The 23,205-nt window shown below is 40.1% G+C and overlaps 10 non-coding genes across 10 annotated transcripts; all 10 read left to right on the top strand.

Moving 5' to 3' along the window:
- The first annotated feature begins 1,034 nt into the window (after window positions 1–1,034).
- On the top strand, window positions 1,035–1,129 carry TRNAI-UAU (transfer RNA isoleucine (anticodon UAU)). Its single transcript has 2 exons — window positions 1,035–1,072; window positions 1,094–1,129. It is a non-coding gene; the product is annotated as a tRNA-Ile (tRNA).
- Window positions 1,130–3,437: 2,308 nt separating this feature from the next.
- On the top strand, window positions 3,438–3,532 carry TRNAI-UAU (transfer RNA isoleucine (anticodon UAU)). The gene is made up of 2 exons: window positions 3,438–3,475; window positions 3,497–3,532. It is a non-coding gene; the product is annotated as a tRNA-Ile (tRNA).
- Window positions 3,533–5,830: 2,298 nt separating this feature from the next.
- TRNAI-UAU (transfer RNA isoleucine (anticodon UAU)) lies at window positions 5,831–5,925 on the top strand. Its single transcript has 2 exons — window positions 5,831–5,868; window positions 5,890–5,925. It is a non-coding gene; the product is annotated as a tRNA-Ile (tRNA).
- A 2,301-nt stretch (window positions 5,926–8,226) lies between these two features.
- TRNAI-UAU (transfer RNA isoleucine (anticodon UAU)) lies at window positions 8,227–8,321 on the top strand. Its single transcript has 2 exons — window positions 8,227–8,264; window positions 8,286–8,321. It is a non-coding gene; the product is annotated as a tRNA-Ile (tRNA).
- A 2,308-nt stretch (window positions 8,322–10,629) lies between these two features.
- TRNAI-UAU (transfer RNA isoleucine (anticodon UAU)) lies at window positions 10,630–10,724 on the top strand. The gene is made up of 2 exons: window positions 10,630–10,667; window positions 10,689–10,724. It is a non-coding gene; the product is annotated as a tRNA-Ile (tRNA).
- A 2,297-nt stretch (window positions 10,725–13,021) lies between these two features.
- Window positions 13,022–13,116, top strand: TRNAI-UAU (transfer RNA isoleucine (anticodon UAU)). The gene is made up of 2 exons: window positions 13,022–13,059; window positions 13,081–13,116. It is a non-coding gene; the product is annotated as a tRNA-Ile (tRNA).
- A 2,308-nt stretch (window positions 13,117–15,424) lies between these two features.
- Window positions 15,425–15,519, top strand: TRNAI-UAU (transfer RNA isoleucine (anticodon UAU)). The gene is made up of 2 exons: window positions 15,425–15,462; window positions 15,484–15,519. It is a non-coding gene; the product is annotated as a tRNA-Ile (tRNA).
- Window positions 15,520–17,828: 2,309 nt separating this feature from the next.
- Window positions 17,829–17,923, top strand: TRNAI-UAU (transfer RNA isoleucine (anticodon UAU)). Its single transcript has 2 exons — window positions 17,829–17,866; window positions 17,888–17,923. It is a non-coding gene; the product is annotated as a tRNA-Ile (tRNA).
- A 2,308-nt stretch (window positions 17,924–20,231) lies between these two features.
- TRNAI-UAU (transfer RNA isoleucine (anticodon UAU)) lies at window positions 20,232–20,326 on the top strand. Its single transcript has 2 exons — window positions 20,232–20,269; window positions 20,291–20,326. It is a non-coding gene; the product is annotated as a tRNA-Ile (tRNA).
- A 2,297-nt stretch (window positions 20,327–22,623) lies between these two features.
- TRNAI-UAU (transfer RNA isoleucine (anticodon UAU)) lies at window positions 22,624–22,718 on the top strand. The gene is made up of 2 exons: window positions 22,624–22,661; window positions 22,683–22,718. It is a non-coding gene; the product is annotated as a tRNA-Ile (tRNA).
- Window positions 22,719–23,205: the final 487 nt, after the last annotated feature.

Raw genomic sequence — 23,205 nt, 5'->3', positions numbered from 1 at the left:
GAATGTGGCCAGCTGTGAGTTTCAGAGTATGAGTGGAAACCTATGTACTTATGAATGTCAACATATAGGCACACATTAAACTACATTCTTAAGGCACTTTTCGTGGAAGGTGGCAAAACTCTATATTCTTAGGAGAATATTAAAGAACTCACATTACTCAGGATACGGATATCAGTAGTTAGTATCTCTGCAATCTGAGACATTTACAGGAAACTACTCATCAGAAGGGATATGTCAGTGCAGGGCAGACATAAATAAATGGCTCTTCAAACAGCTGACACTTTAGTAGTAAGAGCTGCTTTCTATTCCTTCCAGATATCCAAACTAAGTAGAAGGCCATGCTTGAAGGAAAGACATTCTTCTGGGCTCTCCATGAAAGACTAACTTTCTAATAAACACAACACCCTCTATTTTATTTAATGTATTTGCTACAATGGATTAGCCAGATGGGATCATCTAACGATTTCTGGATGTGTCTCGAAAGAGAGCGTAATTATACTGGGAGCAGTGCTGACCTTCAAAAACCAACATGATCGGACTTTGACGATGGTGGGATTTGTATCCACACATGCAGAGCACACTGTATGGGCAGTCCGCCACCTTAACCACTCACCCACTTCATCCACCCTGTAACAGGATTTAAAGCATTTGTTAACATGAGGTACTCTGTTGACACTAGTCTGTAGCTAAAATTAAAACAGTTGAAGTAAGATATCCAACTACCCACCTTCCCCCAACTTGGGTCCAACATATCATTTTCTGGCTAAATTCCTCCTTTGTGCTTATGAGACATAACAATTAGATTCCCCTAGACTTTGTCGGAACTGACGAGATATAATTGAATGTGGTTTTCAAAAGACTGAATTTTATGTTACAGGACAATTATAGAATCTTTTCCGGTTCCACTGTAATTGTAGTAATCAGGGTAACATGTTTGCATGTGAGCTGATCTTGCATACGGTATGTTGATGACGATCCTGTCGTCTACTAAGTCACCTCTAGGTGGCGCAGTTGGACTCATGGTGTATGTGTGAGCTCCAGTGGCGCAATCGATTAGCGCGCGGTACTTATACAGCAATACTTGCACTGAGCCATGCCGAGGTTGTGAGTTCGAGCCTCACCTCGAGCAACTGCATTATCTTTTTTAAATCATTACACTGAAAGGAAAAATTAAACTCAGATTAAAGATGGCGCTTGCTAAAGATTATTCACTTCTATTCAGAATCTTCCTGTCTGACTCCTCCGGGTCCCTAGGATCACATCACCTTCGGGACGATTCGTTTCACTGCATTATGATGTGCTGACTTGTGAACTATGCATTCACATCAGTGTATTCAAAAAGAAATTTGCTAAATAACAAGAATAATAAAAACAGTATAGTCGCATGAATAGCCATAAATTGAAGAGCTGCAAAAAATGTTGATCAACCAAATTGAATAAAATATAACTCATATAAATGGCAAAAGGATAGCATCATCACACAAAGGCCTTAGCCAAATATGCTATTCCTCTAAAGTAGATTGTACCTCTTGTGTGCTGTGATTGTTCCTCCAATACTAAATTCATTTTTAATTTGTCTGCAATTTTGAAAAATAATGCCTGCTAGAAGTCAACTTTTTAAAATGATTTCATTCATGACACGTATTTCTCTAACCTGTGATTGTGGTCCATGCTCAATTTCTCTTTTCCTCATCCCCATCCTGATTCTACTTCTTGAGACACCAGGTTCACTTCTTTATCCACCCCAACCAATCAAGGTCACCAAATCTATCAAACAAGTCTGCCTGCATTCACTTTCACTTTAAGTACAAGATAAGTTGTATCATTTGAACAGAGAGCATGAGAAAAGGAAGTTTATGGTGAGTGGTGGCTGGGGTTTTGAGGATTCACCTCATTTTCCTGAGAGCCGAGGTATCTGGGAGCTATAGTGTTTTGAGAGGAAAGAAATTAAAATCTCCAAGGTGCCACTGCTCGAGCCCTATAACGCTCGTTATGTGGAAGCAGATTGAGCAGAAAGAGAGGTCAGATACTCGCTCAACCTTTCCAAGGGACGGTAAACATTGAGTTATTATCTGGTTTTGCCTAGCAGGGTGAGAACAGCGTTTGTCAGGCGTTTGTCAGGCAATCGGAAGGGGAGACGAATGAGTCGTAGTTCTCTGGTATTATTCAAGTCTTCTTGCTAAGATAAAAGTAGAAAAGGGAACGTTGACAATAAGCAAGCTTAAAACGAGGTGTGATTCCTAGGTGAAATAACTTGAAAAGAGTTAAGATTTAAAAGATAAACAGAAGACCCTGATGAGGATTGAACTCGTGTCCCCTGGTTCCAAAAAATCAGTGCTTTGCCACTGAGCTACAAAGCCAGACGGTTTCCGATCTCAGAGTGCCATATGTAGTCTTAAGGCAGAATGTGGCCAGCTGTGACTTTCAGAGTATGAGTGGAAGCCTATGTACTTATGAATGTCAACATATAGGCACAAATTAAACTACATTCTTAAGGCACTTTTCTTGGAAGGTGGCAAAACTCTATATTCTTAGGAGAATATTAAAGTACTCACATTACTCAGGATATGGATATCAGTAGTTAGTATCTCTGCAATCTGAGACATTTACAGGAAACTGCTCATCAGAAGGGATATGTCAGTGCAGGGCAGACATAAATAAATGGCTCTTCAAACAGCTGACACTTTAGTAGTAAGAGCTGCTTTCTATTCCTTCCAGATATCCAAACTAAGTAGAAGGCCATGCTTGAAGGAAAGACATTCTTCTGGGCTCTCCATGAAAGACTAACTTTCTAATAAACACAAAACCCTCTATTTTATTTAATGTATTTGCTACAATGGATTAGCCAGATGGGATCATCTAACGATTTCTGGATGTGTCTCGAAAGAGAGCGTAATTATACTGGGAGCAGTGCTGACCTTCAAAAACCAACATGATCGGACTTTGACGATGGTGGGATTTGTATCCACACATGCAGAGCACACTGTATGGGCAGTCCGCCACCTTAACCACTCACCCACTTCATCCACCCTGTAACATGATTTAAAGCATTTGTACACACGAGGTACTCTGTTGACACTAGTCTGTAGCTAAAATGAAAACAGTTGAAGTAAGATATCCAACTACCCACCTTCCCCCAACTTGGGTCCAACATATCATTTTCTGGCTAAATTCCTCCTTTGTGCTTATGAGACATAACAATTAGATTCCCCTAGACTTTGTCGGAACTGACAAGATATAATTGAATGTGGTTTTCAAAAGACTGAATTTTATGTTACAGGACAATTATAGAATCTTTTCCGGTTCCACTGTAATTGTAGTAATCAGGGTAACATGTTTGCATGTGAGCTGATCTTGCATACGGTATGTTGATGACGATCCTGTCGTCTACTAAGTCACCTCTAGGTGGCGCAGTTGGACTCATGGTGTATGTGTGAGCTCCAGTGGCGCAATCGGTTAGCGCGCGGTACTTATACAGCAGTACTTGCACTGAGCCATGCCGAGGTTGTGAGTTCGAGCCTCACCTGGAGCAACAGCATTAACTTTTTTAAATCATTTCAATGAAAGGAAAAATTAAACTCAGATTAAAGATGGCGCTTGCTAAAGATTATTCACTTCTATTCAGAATCTTCCTGTCTAACTCCTCCGGGTCCCTAGGATCACATCACCTTCGGGACGATTCGTTTCACTGCATTATGATGTGCTGACTTGTGAACTATGCATTCACATCAGTGTATTCAAAAAGAAATTTGCTAAATAACTTGAATAATAAAAACAGTATAGTCGCATGAATAGCCATAAATTGAAGAGCTGCAAAAAATGTTGATCAACCAAATTGAATAAAATATAACTCATATAAATGGCAAAAGGATAGCATCATCACACAAAGGCCTTAGCCAAATATGCTATTCCTCTAAAGTAGATTGTACCTCTTGTGTGCTGTGATTGTTCCTCCAATACAAAATTCATTTTTAATTTGTCTGCAATTTTGAAAAATAATGCCTGCTAGAAGTCAACTTTTTAAAATGATTTCATTCATGACACGTATTTCTCTAACCTGTGATTGTGGTCCCTGCTCAATTTCTCTTTTCCTCATCCCCATCCTGATTCTACTTCTTGAGACACCAGGTTCACTACTTTATCCATCCCAACCAATCAAGGTCACCAAATCTATCAAACAAGTCTGCCTGCATTCACTTTCACTTTAAGTACAAGATAAGTTGTATCATTTGAACAGAGAGCATGAGAAAAGGAAGTTTATGGTGAGTGGTGGCTGGGGTTTTGAGGATTCACCTCATTTTCCTGAGAGCCGAGGTATCTGGGAGCTATAGTGTTTTGAGAGGAAAGAAATTAAAATCTCCAAGGTGCCACTGCTCGAGCCCTATAACGCTCGTTATGTGGAAGCAGATTGAGCAGAAAGAGAGGTCAGATACTCGCTCAACCTTTCCAAGGGACGGTAAACATTGAGTTATTATCTGGTTTTGCCTTGCAGGGTGAGAACAGCGTTTGTCAGGCAATCGGAAGGGGAGACGAATGAGTCGTAGTTCTCTGGTATTATTCAAGTCTTCTTGTTAAGATAAAAGCAGAAAAGGGAACGTTGACAATAAGCAAGCTTAAAACGAGGTGTGATTCCTAGGTGAAATAACTTGAAAAGAGTTAAGATTTAAAAGATAAACAGAAGATCCTGATGACGATTGAACTCGTGTCCCCTGGTTCCAAAAAATCCGTGCTTTGCCACCGAGCTACAAAGCCGGAGGTTTTCCATATCTCAGAGTGCCATATGTAGTCTTAAGGCAGAATGTGGCCAGCTGTGAGTTTCAGAGTATGAGTGGAAACCTATGTACTTATGAATGTCAACATATAGGCACACATTAAACTACATTCTTAAGGCACATTTCGTGGAAGGTGGCAAAACTCTATATTCTTAGGAGAATATTAAAGTACTCACATTACTCAGGATATGGATATCAGTAGTTAGTATCTCTGCAATCTGAGACATTTACAGGAAACTACTCATCAGAAGGGATATGTCAGTGCAGGGCAGACATAAATAAATGGCTCTTCAAACAGCTGACACTTTAGTAGTAAGAGCTGCTTTCTATTCCTTCCAGATATCCAAACTAAGTAGAAGGCCATGCTTGAAGGAAAGACATTCTTCTGGGCTCTCCATGAAAGACTAACTTTCTAATAAACACAACACACTCTATTTTATTTAATGTATTTGCTACAATGGATTAGCCAGATGGGATCATCTAACGATTTCTGGATGTGTCTCGAAAGAGAGCGTAATTATACTGGGAGCAGTGCTGACCTTCAAAAACCAACATGATCGGACTTTGACGATGGTGGGATTTGTATCCACACATGCAGAGCACACTGTATGGGCAGTCCGCCACCTTAACCACTCACCCACTTCATCCACCCTGGAACAGGATTTAAAGCATTTGTACACACGAGGTACTCTGTTGACACTAGTCTGTAGCTAAAATGAAAACAGTTGAAGTAAGATATCCAACTACCCACCTTCCCCCAACTTGGGTCCAACATATCATTTTCTGGCTAAATTCCTACTTTGTGCTTATGAGACATAACAATTAGATTCCCCTAGACTTTGTCGGAACTGACGAGATATAATTGAATGTGGTTTTCAAAAGACTGAATTTTATGTTACAGGACAATTATAGAATCTTTTCCGGTTCCACTGTAATTGTAGTAATCAGGGTAACATGTTTGCATGTGAGCTGATCTTGCATACGGTATGTTGATGACGATCCTGTCGTCTACTAAGTCACCTCTAGGTGGCGCAGTTGGACTCATGGTGTATGTGTGAGCTCCAGTGGCGCAATCGGTTAGCGCGCGGTACTTATACAGCAGTACTTGCACTGAGCCATGCCGAGGTTGTGAGTTCGAGCCTCACCTGGAGCAACTGCATTATCTTTTTTAAATCATTTCAATGAAAGGAAAAATTAAACTCAGATTAAAGATGGCGCTTGCTAAAGATTATTTACTTCTATTCAGAATCTTCCTGTCTAACTCCTCCGGGTCCCTAGGATCACATCGCCTTCGGGACGATTCGTTTCACTGCATTATGATGTGCTGACTTGTGAACTATGCATTCACATCAGTGTATTCAAAAAGAAATTTGCTAAATAACAAGAATAATAAAAACAGTATAGTCGCATGAATAGCCATAAATTGAAGAGCTGCAAAAAATGTTGATCAACCAAATTGAATAAAATATAACTCATATAAATGGCAAAAGGATAGCATCATCACACAAAGGCCTTAGCCAAATATGCTATTCCTCTAAAGTAGATTGTACCTCTTGTGTGCTGTGATTGTTCCTCCAATACAAAATTCATTTTTAATTTGTCTGCAATTTTGAAAAATAATGCCTGCTAGAAGTCAACTTTTTAAAATGATTTCATTCATGACACGTATTTCTCTAACCTGTGATTGTGGTCCATGCTCAATTTCTCTTTTCCTCATCCCCATCCTGATTCTACTTCTTGAGACACCAGGTTCACTTCTTTATCCACCCCAACCAATCAAGGTCACCAAATCTATCAAACAAGTCTGCCTGCATTCACTTTCACTTAAAGTACAAGATAAGTTGTATCATTTGAACAGAGAGCATGAGAAAAGGAAGTTTATGGTGAGTGGTGGCTGGGGTTTTGAGGATTCACCTCATTTTCCTGAGAGCCGAGGTATCTGGGAGCTATAGTGTTTTGAGAGGAAATAAATTAAAATCTCCAAGGTGCCACTGCTCGAGCCCTATAACGCTCGTTATGTGGAAGCAGATTGAGCAGAAAGAGAGGTCAGATACTCGCTCAACCTTTCCAAGGGACGGTAAACATTGAGTTATTATCTGGTTTTGCCTAGCAGGGTGAGAACAGCGTTTGTCAGGCGTTTGTCAGGCAATCGGAAGGGGAGACGAATGAGTCGTAGTTCTCTGGTATTATTCAAGTCTTCTTGCTAAGATAAAAGCAGAAAAGGGAACGTTGACAATAAGCAAGCTTAAAACGAGGTGTGGTTCCTAGGTGAAATAACTTGAAAAGAGTTAAGATTTAAAAGATAAACAGAAGATCCTGATGAGGATTGAACTCGTGTCCCCTGGTTCCAAAAAATCCGTGCTTTGCCACTGAGCCGGAGGATTTCCATATCTCAGAGTGCCATATGTAGTCTTAAGGCAGAATGTGGCCAGCTGTGAGTTTCAGAGTATGAGTGGAAACCTATGTACTTATGAATGTCAACATATAGGCACACATTAAACTACATTCTTAAGGCACTTTTCGTGGAAGGTGGCAAAACTCTATATTCTTAGGAGAATATTAAAGAACTCACATTACTCAGGATACGGATATCAGTAGTTAGTATCTCTGCAATCTGAGACATTTACAGGAAACTACTCATCAGAAGGGATATGTCAGTGCAGGGCAGACATAAATAAATGGCTCTTCAAACAGCTGACACTTTAGTAGTAAGAGCTGCTTTCTATTCCTTCCAGATATCCAAACTAAGTAGAAGGCCATGCTTGAAGGAAAGACATTCTTCTGGGCTCTCCATGAAAGACTAACTTTCTAATAAACACAACACCCTCTATTTTATTTAATGTATTTGCTACAATGGATTAGCCAGATGGGATCATCTAACGATTTCTGGATGTGTCTCGAAAGAGAGCGTAATTATACTGGGAGCAGTGCTGACCTTCAAAAACCAACATGATCGGACTTTGACGATGGTGGGATTTGTATCCACACATGCAGAGCACACTGTATGGGCAGTCCGCCACCTTAACCACTCACCCACTTCATCCACCCTGTAACAGGATTTAAAGCATTTGTTAACATGAGGTACTCTGTTGACACTAGTCTGTAGCTAAAATTAAAACAGTTGAAGTAAGATATCCAACTACCCACCTTCCCCCAACTTGGGTCCAACATATCATTTTCTGGCTAAATTCCTCCTTTGTGCTTATGAGACATAACAATTAGATTCCCCTAGACTTTGTCGGAACTGACGAGATATAATTGAATGTGGTTTTCAAAAGACTGAATTTTATGTTACAGGACAATTATAGAATCTTTTCCGGTTCCACTGTAATTGTAGTAATCAGGGTAACATGTTTGCATGTGAGCTGATCTTGCATACGGTATGTTGATGACGATCCTGTCGTCTACTAAGTCACCTCTAGGTGGCGCAGTTGGACTCATGGTGTATGTGTGAGCTCCAGTGGCGCAATCGATTAGCGCGCGGTACTTATACAGCAATACTTGCACTGAGCCATGCCGAGGTTGTGAGTTCGAGCCTCACCTCGAGCAACTGCATTATCTTTTTTAAATCATTACACTGAAAGGAAAAATTAAACTCAGATTAAAGATGGCGCTTGCTAAAGATTATTCACTTCTATTCAGAATCTTCCTGTCTGACTCCTCCGGGTCCCTAGGATCACATCACCTTCGGGACGATTCGTTTCACTGCATTATGATGTGCTGACTTGTGAACTATGCATTCACATCAGTGTATTCAAAAAGAAATTTGCTAAATAACAAGAATAATAAAAACAGTATAGTCGCATGAATAGCCATAAATTGAAGAGCTGCAAAAAATGTTGATCAACCAAATTGAATAAAATATAACTCATATAAATGGCAAAAGGATAGCATCATCACACAAAGGCCTTAGCCAAATATGCTATTCCTCTAAAGTAGATTGTACCTCTTGTGTGCTGTGATTGTTCCTCCAATACTAAATTCATTTTTAATTTGTCTGCAATTTTGAAAAATAATGCCTGCTAGAAGTCAACTTTTTAAAATGATTTCATTCATGACACGTATTTCTCTAACCTGTGATTGTGGTCCATGCTCAATTTCTCTTTTCCTCATCCCCATCCTGATTCTACTTCTTGAGACACCAGGTTCACTTCTTTATCCACCCCAACCAATCAAGGTCACCAAATCTATCAAACAAGTCTGCCTGCATTCACTTTCACTTTAAGTACAAGATAAGTTGTATCATTTGAACAGAGAGCATGAGAAAAGGAAGTTTATGGTGAGTGGTGGCTGGGGTTTTGAGGATTCACCTCATTTTCCTGAGAGCCGAGGTATCTGGGAGCTATAGTGTTTTGAGAGGAAAGAAATTAAAATCTCCAAGGTGCCACTGCTCGAGCCCTATAACGCTCGTTATGTGGAAGCAGATTGAGCAGAAAGAGAGGTCAGATACTCGCTCAACCTTTCCAAGGGACGGTAAACATTGAGTTATTATCTGGTTTTGCCTAGCAGGGTGAGAACAGCGTTTGTCAGGCGTTTGTCAGGCAATCGGAAGGGGAGACGAATGAGTCGTAGTTCTCTGGTATTATTCAAGTCTTCTTGCTAAGATAAAAGTAGAAAAGGGAACGTTGACAATAAGCAAGCTTAAAACGAGGTGTGATTCCTAGGTGAAATAACTTGAAAAGAGTTAAGATTTAAAAGATAAACAGAAGACCCTGATGAGGATTGAACTCGTGTCCCCTGGTTCCAAAAAATCAGTGCTTTGCCACTGAGCTACAAAGCCAGACGGTTTCCGATCTCAGAGTGCCATATGTAGTCTTAAGGCAGAATGTGGCCAGCTGTGACTTTCAGAGTATGAGTGGAAGCCTATGTACTTATGAATGTCAACATATAGGCACAAATTAAACTACATTCTTAAGGCACTTTTCTTGGAAGGTGGCAAAACTCTATATTCTTAGGAGAATATTAAAGTACTCACATTACTCAGGATATGGATATCAGTAGTTAGTATCTCTGCAATCTGAGACATTTACAGGAAACTGCTCATCAGAAGGGATATGTCAGTGCAGGGCAGACATAAATAAATGGCTCTTCAAACAGCTGACACTTTAGTAGTAAGAGCTGCTTTCTATTCCTTCCAGATATCCAAACTAAGTAGAAGGCCATGCTTGAAGGAAAGACATTCTTCTGGGCTCTCCATGAAAGACTAACTTTCTAATAAACACAAAACCCTCTATTTTATTTAATGTATTTGCTACAATGGATTAGCCAGATGGGATCATCTAACGATTTCTGGATGTGTCTCGAAAGAGAGCGTAATTATACTGGGAGCAGTGCTGACCTTCAAAAACCAACATGATCGGACTTTGACGATGGTGGGATTTGTATCCACACATGCAGAGCACACTGTATGGGCAGTCCGCCACCTTAACCACTCACCCACTTCATCCACCCTGTAACATGATTTAAAGCATTTGTACACACGAGGTACTCTGTTGACACTAGTCTGTAGCTAAAATGAAAACAGTTGAAGTAAGATATCCAACTACCCACCTTCCCCCAACTTGGGTCCAACATATCATTTTCTGGCTAAATTCCTCCTTTGTGCTTATGAGACATAACAATTAGATTCCCCTAGACTTTGTCGGAACTGACAAGATATAATTGAATGTGGTTTTCAAAAGACTGAATTTTATGTTACAGGACAATTATAGAATCTTTTCCGGTTCCACTGTAATTGTAGTAATCAGGGTAACATGTTTGCATGTGAGCTGATCTTGCATACGGTATGTTGATGACGATCCTGTCGTCTACTAAGTCACCTCTAGGTGGCGCAGTTGGACTCATGGTGTATGTGTGAGCTCCAGTGGCGCAATCGGTTAGCGCGCGGTACTTATACAGCAGTACTTGCACTGAGCCATGCCGAGGTTGTGAGTTCGAGCCTCACCTGGAGCAACAGCATTAACTTTTTTAAATCATTTCAATGAAAGGAAAAATTAAACTCAGATTAAAGATGGCGCTTGCTAAAGATTATTCACTTCTATTCAGAATCTTCCTGTCTAACTCCTCCGGGTCCCTAGGATCACATCACCTTCGGGACGATTCGTTTCACTGCATTATGATGTGCTGACTTGTGAACTATGCATTCACATCAGTGTATTCAAAAAGAAATTTGCTAAATAACTTGAATAATAAAAACAGTATAGTCGCATGAATAGCCATAAATTGAAGAGCTGCAAAAAATGTTGATCAACCAAATTGAATAAAATATAACTCATATAAATGGCAAAAGGATAGCATCATCACACAAAGGCCTTAGCCAAATATGCTATTCCTCTAAAGTAGATTGTACCTCTTGTGTGCTGTGATTGTTCCTCCAATACAAAATTCATTTTTAATTTGTCTGCAATTTTGAAAAATAATGCCTGCTAGAAGTCAACTTTTTAAAATGATTTCATTCATGACACGTATTTCTCTAACCTGTGATTGTGGTCCCTGCTCAATTTCTCTTTTCCTCATCCCCATCCTGATTCTACTTCTTGAGACACCAGGTTCACTACTTTATCCATCCCAACCAATCAAGGTCACCAAATCTATCAAACAAGTCTGCCTGCATTCACTTTCACTTTAAGTACAAGATAAGTTGTATCATTTGAACAGAGAGCATGAGAAAAGGAAGTTTATGGTGAGTGGTGGCTGGGGTTTTGAGGATTCACCTCATTTTCCTGAGAGCCGAGGTATCTGGGAGCTATAGTGTTTTGAGAGGAAAGAAATTAAAATCTCCAAGGTGCCACTGCTCGAGCCCTATAACGCTCGTTATGTGGAAGCAGATTGAGCAGAAAGAGAGGTCAGATACTCGCTCAACCTTTCCAAGGGACGGTAAACATTGAGTTATTATCTGGTTTTGCCTTGCAGGGTGAGAACAGCGTTTGTCAGGCAATCGGAAGGGGAGACGAATGAGTCGTAGTTCTCTGGTATTATTCAAGTCTTCTTGTTAAGATAAAAGCAGAAAAGGGAACGTTGACAATAAGCAAGCTTAAAACGAGGTGTGATTCCTAGGTGAAATAACTTGAAAAGAGTTAAGATTTAAAAGATAAACAGAAGACCCTGATGAGGATTGAACTCGTGTCCCCTGGTTCCAAAAAATTAGTGCTTTGCCACTGAGCTACAAAGCAAGACGGTTTCCGATCTCAGAGTGCCATATGTAGTCTTAAGGCAGAATGTGGCCAGCTGTGACTTTCAGAGTATGAGTGGAAGCCTATGTACTTATGAATGTCAACATATAGGCACAAATTAAACTACATTCTTAAGGCACTTTTCTTGGAAGGTGGCAAAACTCTATATTCTTAGGAGAATATTAAAGTACTCACATTACTCAGGATATGGATATCAGTAGTTAGTATCTCTGCAATCTGAGACATTTACAGGAAACTGCTCATCAGAAGGGATATGTCAGTGCAGGGCAGACATAAATAAATGGCTCTTCAAACAGCTGACACTTTAGTAGTAAGAGCTGCTTTCTATTCCTTCCAGATATCCAAACTAAGTAGAAGGCCATGCTTGAAGGAAAGACATTCTTCTGGGCTCTCCATGAAAGACTAACTTTCTAATAAACACAACACCCTCTATTTTATTTAATGTATTTGCTACAATGGATTAGCCAGATGGGATCATCTAACGATTTCTGGATGTGTCTCGAAAGAGAGCGTAATTATACTGGGAGCAGTGCTGACCTTCAAAAACCAACATGATCGGACTTTGACGATGGTGGGATTTGTATCCACACATGCAGAGCACACTGTATGGGCAGTCCGCCACCTTAACCACTCACCCACTTCATCCACCCTGTAACATGATTTAAAGCATTTGTACACACCAGGTACTCTGTTGACACTAGTCTGTAGCTAAAATGAAAACAGTTGAAGTAAGATATCCAACTACCCACCTTCCCCCAACTTGGGTCCAACATATCATTTTCTGGCTAAATTCCTCCTTTGTGCTTATGAGACATAACAATTAGATTCCCCTAGACTTTGTCGGAACTGACGAGATATAATTGAATGTGGTTTTCAAAAGACTGAATTTTATGTTACAGGACAATTATAGAATCTTTTCCGGTTCCACTGTAATTGTAGTAATCAGGGTAACATGTTTGCATGTGAGCTGATCTTGCATACGGTATGTTGATGACGATCCTGTCGTCTACTAAGTCACCTCTAGGTGGCGCAGTTGGACTCATGGTGTATGTGTGAGCTCCAGTGGCGCAATCGGATAGCGCGCGGTACTTATACAGCAGTACTTGCACTGAGCCATGCCGAGGTTGTGAGTTCGAGCCTCACCTGGAGCAACTGCATTAACTTTTTTAAATCATTTCAATGAAAGGAAAAATTAAACTCAGATTAAAGATGGCGCTTGCTAAAGATTATTCACTTCTATTCAGAATCTTCCTGTCTGACTCCTCCGGGTCCCTAGGATCACATCGCCTTCGGGACGATTCGTTTCACTGCATTATGATGTGCTGACTTGTGAACTATGCATTCACATCAGTGTATTCAAAAATAAATTTGCTAAATAACAAGAATAATAAAAACAGTATAGTCGCATGAATAGCCATAAATTGAAGAGCTGCAAAAAATGTTGATCAACCAAATTGAATAAAATATTACTCATATAAATGGCAAAAGGATAGCATCATCACACAAAGGCCTTAGCCAAATATGCTATTCCTCTAAAGTAGATTGTACCTCTTGTGTGCTGTGATTGTTCCTCCAATACAAAATTCATTTTTAATTTGTCTGCAATTTTGAAAAATAATGCCTGCTAGAAGTCAACTTTTTAAAATGATTTCATTCATGACACGTATTTCTCTAACCTGTGATTGTGGTCCATGCTCAATTTCTCTTTTCCTCATCCCCATCCTGATTCTACTTCTTGAGACACCAGGTTCACTTCTTTATCCACCCCAACCAATCAAGGTCACCAAATCTATCAAACAAGTCTGCCTGCATTCACTTTCACTTTAAGTACAAGATAAGTTGTATCATTTGAACAGAGAGCATGAGAAAAGGAAGTTTATGGTGAGTGGTGGCTGGGGTTTTGAGGATTCACCTCATTTTCCTGAGAGCCGAGGTATCTGGGAGCTATAGTGTTTTGAGAGGAAAGAAATTAAAATCTCCAAGGTGCCACTGCTCGAGCCCTATAACGCTCGTTATGTGGAAGCAGATTGAGCAGAAAGAGAGGTCAGATACTCGCTCAACCTTTCCAAGGGACGGTAAACATTGAGTTATTATCTGGTTTTGCCTAGCAGGGTGAGAACAGCGTTTGTCAGGCGTTTGTCAGGCAATGGAAGGGGAGACGAATGAGTCGTAGTTCTCTGGTATTATTCAAGTCTTCTTGCTAAGATAAAAGCAGAAAAGGGAACGTTGACCATAAGCAAGCTCAAAACGAGGTGTGATTCCTAGGTGAAATAACTTGAAAAGAGTTAAGATTTAAAAGATAAACAGAAGATCCTGATGAGGATTGAACTCGTGTCCCCTGGTTCCAAAAAATCCGTGCTTTGCCACTGAGCTACAAAGCCGGAGGATTTCCATATCTCAGAGTGCCATATGTAGTCTTAAGGCAGAATGTGGCCAGCTGTGAGTTTCAGAGTATGAGTGGAAACCTATGTACTTATGAATGTCAACATATAGGCACACATTAAACTACATTCTTAAGGCACTTTTCGTGGAAGGTGGCAAAACTCTATATTCTTAGGAGAATATTAAAGTACTCACATTACTCAGGATATGGATATCAGTAGTTAGTATCTCTGCAATCTGAGACATTTACAGGAAACTACTCATCAGAAGGGATATGTCAGTGCAGGGCAGACATAAATAAATGGCTCTTCAAACAGCTGACACTTTAGTAGTAAGAGCTGCTTTCTATTCCTTCCAGATATCCAAACTAAGTAGAAGCCCATGCTTGAAGGAAAGACATTCTTCTGGGCTCTCCATGAAAGACTAACTTTCTAATAAACACAACACCCTCTATTTTATTTAATGTATTTGCTACAATGGATTAGCCAGATGGGATCATCTAACGATTTCTGGATGTGTCTCGAAAGAGAGCGTAATTATACTGGGAGCAGTGCTGACCTTCAAAAACCAACATGATCGGACTTTGACGATGGTGGGATTTGTATCCACACATGCAGAGCACACTGTATGGGCAGTCCGCCACCTTAACCACTCACCCACTTCATCCACCCTGGAACAGGATTTAAAGCATTTGTACACACGAGGTACTCTGTTGACACTAGTCTGTAGCTAAAATGAAAACAGTTGAAGTAAGATATCCAACTACCCACCTTCCCCCAACTTGGGTCCAACATATCATTTTCTGGCTAAATTCCTACTTTGTGCTTATGAGACATAACAATTAGATTCCCCTAGACTTTGTCGGAACTGACGAGATATAATTGAATGTGGTTTTCAAAAGACTGAATTTTATGTTACAGGACAATTATAGAATCTTTTCCGGTTCCACTGTAATTGTAGTAATCAGGGTAACATGTTTGCATGTGAGCTGATCTTGCATACGGTATGTTGATGACGATCCTGTCGTCTACTAAGTCACCTCTAGGTGGCGCAGTTGGACTCATGGTGTATGTGTGAGCTCCAGTGGCGCAATCGGTTAGCGCGCGGTACTTATACAGCAGTACTTGCACTGAGCCATGCCGAGGTTGTGAGTTTGAGCCTCACCTGGAGCAACTGCATTATCTTTTTTAAATCATTTCAATGAAAGGAAAAATTAAACTCAGATTAAAGATGGCGCTTGCTAAAGATTATTTACTTCTATTCAGAATCTTCCTGTCTAACTCCTCCGGGTCCCTAGGATCACATCGCCTTCGGGACGATTCGTTTCACTGCATTATGATGTGCTGACTTGTGAACTATGCATTCACATCAGTGTATTCAAAAAGAAATTTGCTAAATAACAAGAATAATAAAAACAGTATAGTCGCATGAATAGCCATAAATTGAAGAGCTGCAAAAAATGTTGATCAACCAAATTGAATAAAATATAACTCATATAAATGGCAAAAGGATAGCATCATCACACAAAGGCCTTAGCCAAATATGCTATTCCTCTAAAGTAGATTGTACCTCTTGTGTGCTGTGATTGTTCCTCCAATACAAAATTCATTTTTAATTTGTCTGCAATTTTGAAAAATAATGCCTGCTAGAAGTCAACTTTTTAAAATGATTTCATTCATGACACGTATTTCTCTAACCTGTGATTGTGGTCCATGCTCAATTTCTCTTTTCCTCATCCCCATCCTGATTCTACTTCTTGAGACACCAGGTTCACTTCTTTATCCACCCCAACCAATCAAGGTCACCAAATCTATCAAACAAGTCTGCCTGCATTCACTTTCACTTAAAGTACAAGATAAGTTGTATCATTTGAACAGAGAGCATGAGAAAAGGAAGTTTATGGTGAGTGGTGGCTGGGGTTTTGAGGATTCACCTCATTTTCCTGAGAGCCGAGGTATCTGGGAGCTATAGTGTTTTGAGAGGAAAGAAATTAAAATCTCCAAGGTGCCACTGCTCGAGCCCTATAACGCTCGTTATGTGGAAGCAGATTGAGCAGAAAGAGAGGTCAGATACTCGCTCAACCTTTCCAAGGGACGGTAAACATTGAGTTATTATCTGGTTTTGCCTAGCAGGGTGAGAACAGCGTTTGTCAGGCGTTTGTCAGGCAATCGGAAGGGGAGACGAATGAGTCGTAGTTCTCTGGTATTATTCAAGTCTTCTTGCTAAGATAAAAGCAGAAAAGGGAACGTTGACAATAAGCAAGCTTAAAACGAGGTGTGGTTCCTAGGTGAAATAACTTGAAAAGAGTTAAGATTTAAAAGATAAACAGAAGATCCTGATGAGGATTGAACTCGTGTCCCCTGGTTCCAAAAAATCCGTGCTTTGCCACTGAGCTACAAAGCCGGAGGATTTCCATATCTCAGAGTGCCATATGTAGTCTTAAGGCAGAATGTGGCCAGCTGTGAGTTTCAGAGTATGAGTGGAAACCTATGTACTTATGAATGTCAACATATAGGCACACATTAAACTACATTCTTAAGGCACTTTTCGTGGAAGGTGGCAAAACTCTATATTCTTAGGAGAATATTAAAGAACTCACATTACTCAGGATACGGATATCAGTAGTTAGTATCTCTGCAATCTGAGACATTTACAGGAAACTACTCATCAGAAGGGATATGTCAGTGCAGGGCAGACATAAATAAATGGCTCTTCAAACAGCTGACACTTTAGTAGTAAGAGCTGCTTTCTATTCCTTCCAGATATCCAAACTAAGTAGAAGGCCATGCTTGAAGGAAAGACATTCTTCTGGGCTCTCCATGAAAGACTAACTTTCTAATAAACACAACACCCTCTATTTTATTTAATGTATTTGCTACAATGGATTAGCCAGATGGGATCATCTAACGATTTCTGGATGTGTCTCGAAAGAGAGCGTAATTATACTGGGAGCAGTGCTGACCTTCAAAAACCAACATGATCGGACTTTGACGATGGTGGGATTTGTATCCACACATGCAGAGCACACTGTATGGGCAGTCCGCCACCTTAACCACTCACCCACTTCATCCACCCTGTAACAGGATTTAAAGCATTTGTTAACATGAGGTACTCTGTTGACACTAGTCTGTAGCTAAAATTAAAACAGTTGAAGTAAGATATCCAACTACCCACCTTCCCCCAACTTGGGTCCAACATATCATTTTCTGGCTAAATTCCTCCTTTGTGCTTATGAGACATAACAATTAGATTCCTCTAGACTTTGTCGGAACTGACGAGATATAATTGAATGTGGTTTTCAAAAGACTGAATTTTATGTTACAGGACAATTATAGAATCTTTTCCGGTTCCACTGTAATTGTAGTAATCAGGGTAACATGTTTGCATGTGAGCTGATCTTGCATACGGTATGTTGATGACGATCCTGTCGTCTACTAAGTCACCTCTAGGTGGCGCAGTTGGACTCATGGTGTATGTGTGAGCTCCAGTGGCGCAATCGATTAGCGCGCGGTACTTATACAGCAATACTTGCACTGAGCCATGCCGAGGTTGTGAGTTCGAGCCTCACCTCGAGCAACTGCATTATCTTTTTTAAATCATTACACTGAAAGGAAAAATTAAACTCAGATTAAAGATGGCGCTTGCTAAAGATTATTCACTTCTATTCAGAATCTTCCTGTCTGACTCCTCCGGGTCCCTAGGATCACATCACCTTCGGGACGATTCGTTTCACTGCATTATGATGTGCTGACTTGTGAACTATGCATTCACATCAGTGTATTCAAAAAGAAATTTGCTAAATAACAAGAATAATAAAAACAGTATAGTCGCATGAATAGCCATAAATTGAAGAGCTGCAAAAAATGTTGATCAACCAAATTGAATAAAATATAACTCATATAAATGGCAAAAGGATAGCATCATCACACAAAGGCCTTAGCCAAATATGCTATTCCTCTAAAGTAGATTGTACCTCTTGTGTGCTGTGATTGTTCCTCCAATACTAAATTCATTTTTAATTTGTCTGCAATTTTGAAAAATAATGCCTGCTAGAAGTCAACTTTTTAAAATGATTTCATTCATGACACGTATTTCTCTAACCTGTGATTGTGGTCCATGCTCAATTTCTCTTTTCCTCATCCCCATCCTGATTCTACTTCTTGAGACACCAGGTTCACTTCTTTATCCACCCCAACCAATCAAGGTCACCAAATCTATCAAACAAGTCTGCCTGCATTCACTTTCACTTTAAGTACAAGATAAGTTGTATCATTTGAACAGAGAGCATGAGAAAAGGAAGTTTATGGTGAGTGGTGGCTGGGGTTTTGAGGATTCACCTCATTTTCCTGAGAGCCGAGGTATCTGGGAGCTATAGTGTTTTGAGAGGAAAGAAATTAAAATCTCCAAGGTGCCACTGCTCGAGCCCTATAACGCTCGTTATGTGGAAGCAGATTGAGCAGAAAGAGAGGTCAGATACTCGCTCAACCTTTCCAAGGGACGGTAAACATTGAGTTATTATCTGGTTTTGCCTAGCAGGGTGAGAACAGCGTTTGTCAGGCGTTTGTCAGGCAATCGGAAGGGGAGACGAATGAGTCGTAGTTCTCTGGTATTATTCAAGTCTTCTTGCTAAGATAAAAGTAGAAAAGGGAACGTTGACAATAAGCAAGCTTAAAACGAGGTGTGATTCCTAGGTGAAATAACTTGAAAAGAGTTAAGATTTAAAAGATAAACAGAAGACCCTGATGAGGATTGAACTCGTGTCCCCTGGTTCCAAAAAATTAGTGCTTTGCCACTGAGCTACAAAGCCAGACGGTTTCCGATCTCAGAGTGCCATATGTAGTCTTAAGGCAGAATGTGGCCAGCTGTGACTTTCAGAGTATGAGTGGAAGCCTATGTACTTATGAATGTCAACATATAGGCACAAATTAAACTACATTCTTAAGGCACTTTTCTTGGAAGGTGGCAAAACTCTATATTCTTAGGAGAATATTAAAGTACTCACATTACTCAGGATATGGATATCAGTAGTTAGTATCTCTGCAATCTGAGACATTTACAGGAAACTGCTCATCAGAAGGGATATGTCAGTGCAGGGCAGACATAAATAAATGGCTCTTCAAACAGCTGACACTTTAGTAGTAAGAGCTGCTTTCTATTCCTTCCAGATATCCAAACTAAGTAGAAGGCCATGCTTGAAGGAAAGACATTCTTCTGGGCTCTCCATGAAAGACTAACTTTCTAATAAACACAAAACCCTCTATTTTATTTAATGTATTTGCTACAATGGATTAGCCAGATGGGATCATCTAACGATTTCTGGATGTGTCTCGAAAGAGAGCGTAATTATACTGGGAGCAGTGCTGACCTTCAAAAACCAACATGATCGGACTTTGACGATGGTGGGATTTGTATCCACACATGCAGAGCACACTGTATGGGCAGTCCGCCACCTTAACCACTCACCCACTTCATCCACCCTGTAACATGATTTAAAGCATTTGTACACACGAGGTACTCTGTTGACACTAGTCTGTAGCTAAAATGAAAACAGTTGAAGTAAGATATCCAACTACCCACCTTCCCCCAACTTGGGTCCAACATATCATTTTCTGGCTAAATTCCTCCTTTGTGCTTATGAGACATAACAATTAGATTCCCCTAGACTTTGTCGGAACTGACAAGATATAATTGAATGTGGTTTTCAAAAGACTGAATTTTATGTTACAGGACAATTATAGAATCTTTTCCGGTTCCACTGTAATTGTAGTAATCAGGGTAACATGTTTGCATGTGAGCTGATCTTGCATACGGTATGTTGATGACGATCCTGTCGTCTACTAAGTCACCTCTAGGTGGCGCAGTTGGACTCATGGTGTATGTGTGAGCTCCAGTGGCGCAATCGGTTAGCGCGCGGTACTTATACAGCAGTACTTGCACTGAGCCATGCCGAGGTTGTGAGTTCGAGCCTCACCTGGAGCAACAGCATTAACTTTTTTAAATCATTTCAATGAAAGGAAAAATTAAACTCAGATTAAAGATGGCGCTTGCTAAAGATTATTCACTTCTATTCAGAATCTTCCTGTCTAACTCCTCCGGGTCCCTAGGATCACATCACCTTCGGGACGATTCGTTTCACTGCATTATGATGTGCTGACTTGTGAACTATGCATTCACATCAGTGTATTCAAAAAGAAATTTGCTAAATAACTTGAATAATAAAAACAGTATAGTCGCATGAATAGCCATAAATTGAAGAGCTGCAAAAAATGTTGATCAACCAAATTGAATAAAATATAACTCATATAAATGGCAAAAGGATAGCATCATCACACAAAGGCCTTAGCCAAATATGCTATTCCTCTAAAGTAGATTGTACCTCTTGTGTGCTGTGATTGTTCCTCCAATACAAAATTCATTTTTAATTTGTCTGCAATTTTGAAAAATAATGCCTGCTAGAAGTCAACTTTTTAAAATGATTTCATTCATGACACGTATTTCTCTAACCTGTGATTGTGGTCCCTGCTCAATTTCTCTTTTCCTCATCCCCATCCTGATTCTACTTCTTGAGACACCAGGTTCACTTCTTTATCCATCCCAACCAATCAAGGTCACCAAATCTATCAAACAAGTCTGCCTGCATTCACTTTCACTTTAAGTACAAGATAAGTTGTATCATTTGAACAGAGAGCATGAGAAAAGGAAGTTTATGGTGAGTGGTGGCTGGGGTTTTGAGGATTCACCTCATTTTCCTGAGAGCCGAGGTATCTGGGAGCTATAGTGTTTTGAGAGGAAAGAAATTAAAATCTCCAAGGTGCCACTGCTCGAGCCCTATAACGCTCGTTATGTGGAAGCAGATTGAGCAGAAAGAGAGGTCAGATACTCGCTCAACCTTTCCAAGGGACGGTAAACATTGAGTTATTATCTGGTTTTGCCTTGCAGGGTGAGAACAGCGTTTGTCAGGCAATCGGAAGGGGAGACGAATGAGTCGTAGTTCTCTGGTATTATTCAAGTCTTCTTGTTAAGATAAAAGCAGAAAAGGGAACGTTGACAATAAGCAAGCTTAAAACGAGGTGTGATTCCTAGGTGAAATAACTTGAAAAGAGTTAAGATTTAAAAGATAAACAGAAGACCCTGATGAGGATTGAACTCGTGTCCCCTGGTTCCAAAAAATTAGTGCTTTGCCACTGAGCTACAAAGCCAGACGGTTTCCGATCTCAGAGTGCCATATGTAGTCTTAAGGCAGAATGTGGCCAGCTGTGACTTTCAGAATATGAGTGGAAGCCTATGTACTTATGAATGTCAACATATAGGCACAAATTAAACTACATTCTTAAGGCACTTTTCTTGGAAGGTGGCAAAACTCTATATTCTTAGGAGAATATTAAAGTACTCACATTACTCAGGATATGGATATCAGTAGTTAGTATCTCTGCAATCTGAGACATTTACAGGAAACTGCTCATCAGAAGGGATATGTCAGTGCAGGGCAGACATAAATAAATGGCTCTTCAAACAGCTGACACTTTAGTAGTAAGAGCTGCTTTCTATTCCTTCCAGATATCCAAACTAAGTAGAAGGCCATGCTTGAAGGAAAGACATTCTTCTGGGCTCTCCATGAAAGACTAACTTTCTAATAAACACAACACCCTCTATTTTATTTAATGTATTTGCTACAATGGATTAGCCAGATGGGATCATCTAACGATTTCTGGATGTGTCTCGAAAGAGAGCGTAATTATACTGGGAGCAGTGCTGACCTTCAAAAACCAACATGATCGGACTTTGACGATGGTGGGATTTGTATCCACACATGCAGAGCACACTGTATGGGCAGTCCGCCACCTTAACCACTCACCCACTTCATCCACCCTGTAACATGATTTAAAGCATTTGTACACACCAGGTACTCTGTTGACACTAGTCTGTAGCTAAAATGAAAACAGTTGAAGTAAGATATCCAACTACCCACCTTCCCCCAACTTGGGTCCAACATATCATTTTCTGGCTAAATTCCTCCTTTGTGCTTATGAGACATAACAATTAGATTCCCCTAGACTTTGTCGGAACTGACGAGATATAATTGAATGTGGTTTTCAAAAGACTGAATTTTATGTTACAGGACAATTATAGAATCTTTTCCGGTTCCACTGTAATTGTAGTAATCAGGGTAACATGTTTGCATGTGAGCTGATCTTGCATACGGTATGTTGATGACGATCCTGTCGTCTACTAAGTCACCTCTAGGTGGCGCAGTTGGACTCATGGTGTATGTGTGAGCTCCAGTGGCGCAATCGGATAGCGCGCGGTACTTATACAGCAGTACTTGCACTGAGCCATGCCGAGGTTGTGAGTTCGAGCCTCACCTGGAGCAACTGCATTAACTTTTTTAAATCATTTCAATGAAAGGAAAAATTAAACTCAGATTAAAGATGGCGCTTGCTAAAGATTATTCACTTCTATTCAGAATCTTCCTGTCTGACTCCTCCGGGTCCCTAGGATCACATCGCCTTCGGGACGATTCGTTTCACTGCATTATGATGTGCTGACTTGTGAACTATGCATTCACATCAGTGTATTCAAAAATAAATTTGCTAAATAACAAGAATAATAAAAACAGTATAGTCGCATGAATAGCCATAAATTGAAGAGCTGCAAAAAATGTTGATCAACCAAATTGAATAAAATATTACTCATATAAATGGCAAAAGGATAGCATCATCACACAAAGGCCTTAGCCAAATATGCTATTCCTCTAAAGTAGATTGTACCTCTTGTGTGCTGTGATTGTTCCTCCAATACAAAATTCATTTTTAATTTGTCTGCAATTTTGAAAAATAATGCCTGCTAGAAGTCAACTT

Source organism: Pleurodeles waltl, chromosome 6, assembly GCF_031143425.1.
Source record: "Pleurodeles waltl isolate 20211129_DDA chromosome 6, aPleWal1.hap1.20221129, whole genome shotgun sequence".
Classification (NCBI taxonomy): Eukaryota; Metazoa; Chordata; class Amphibia; order Caudata; family Salamandridae; genus Pleurodeles; species Pleurodeles waltl.
This window is presented reverse-complemented; position numbering and strand designations above follow the sequence as displayed.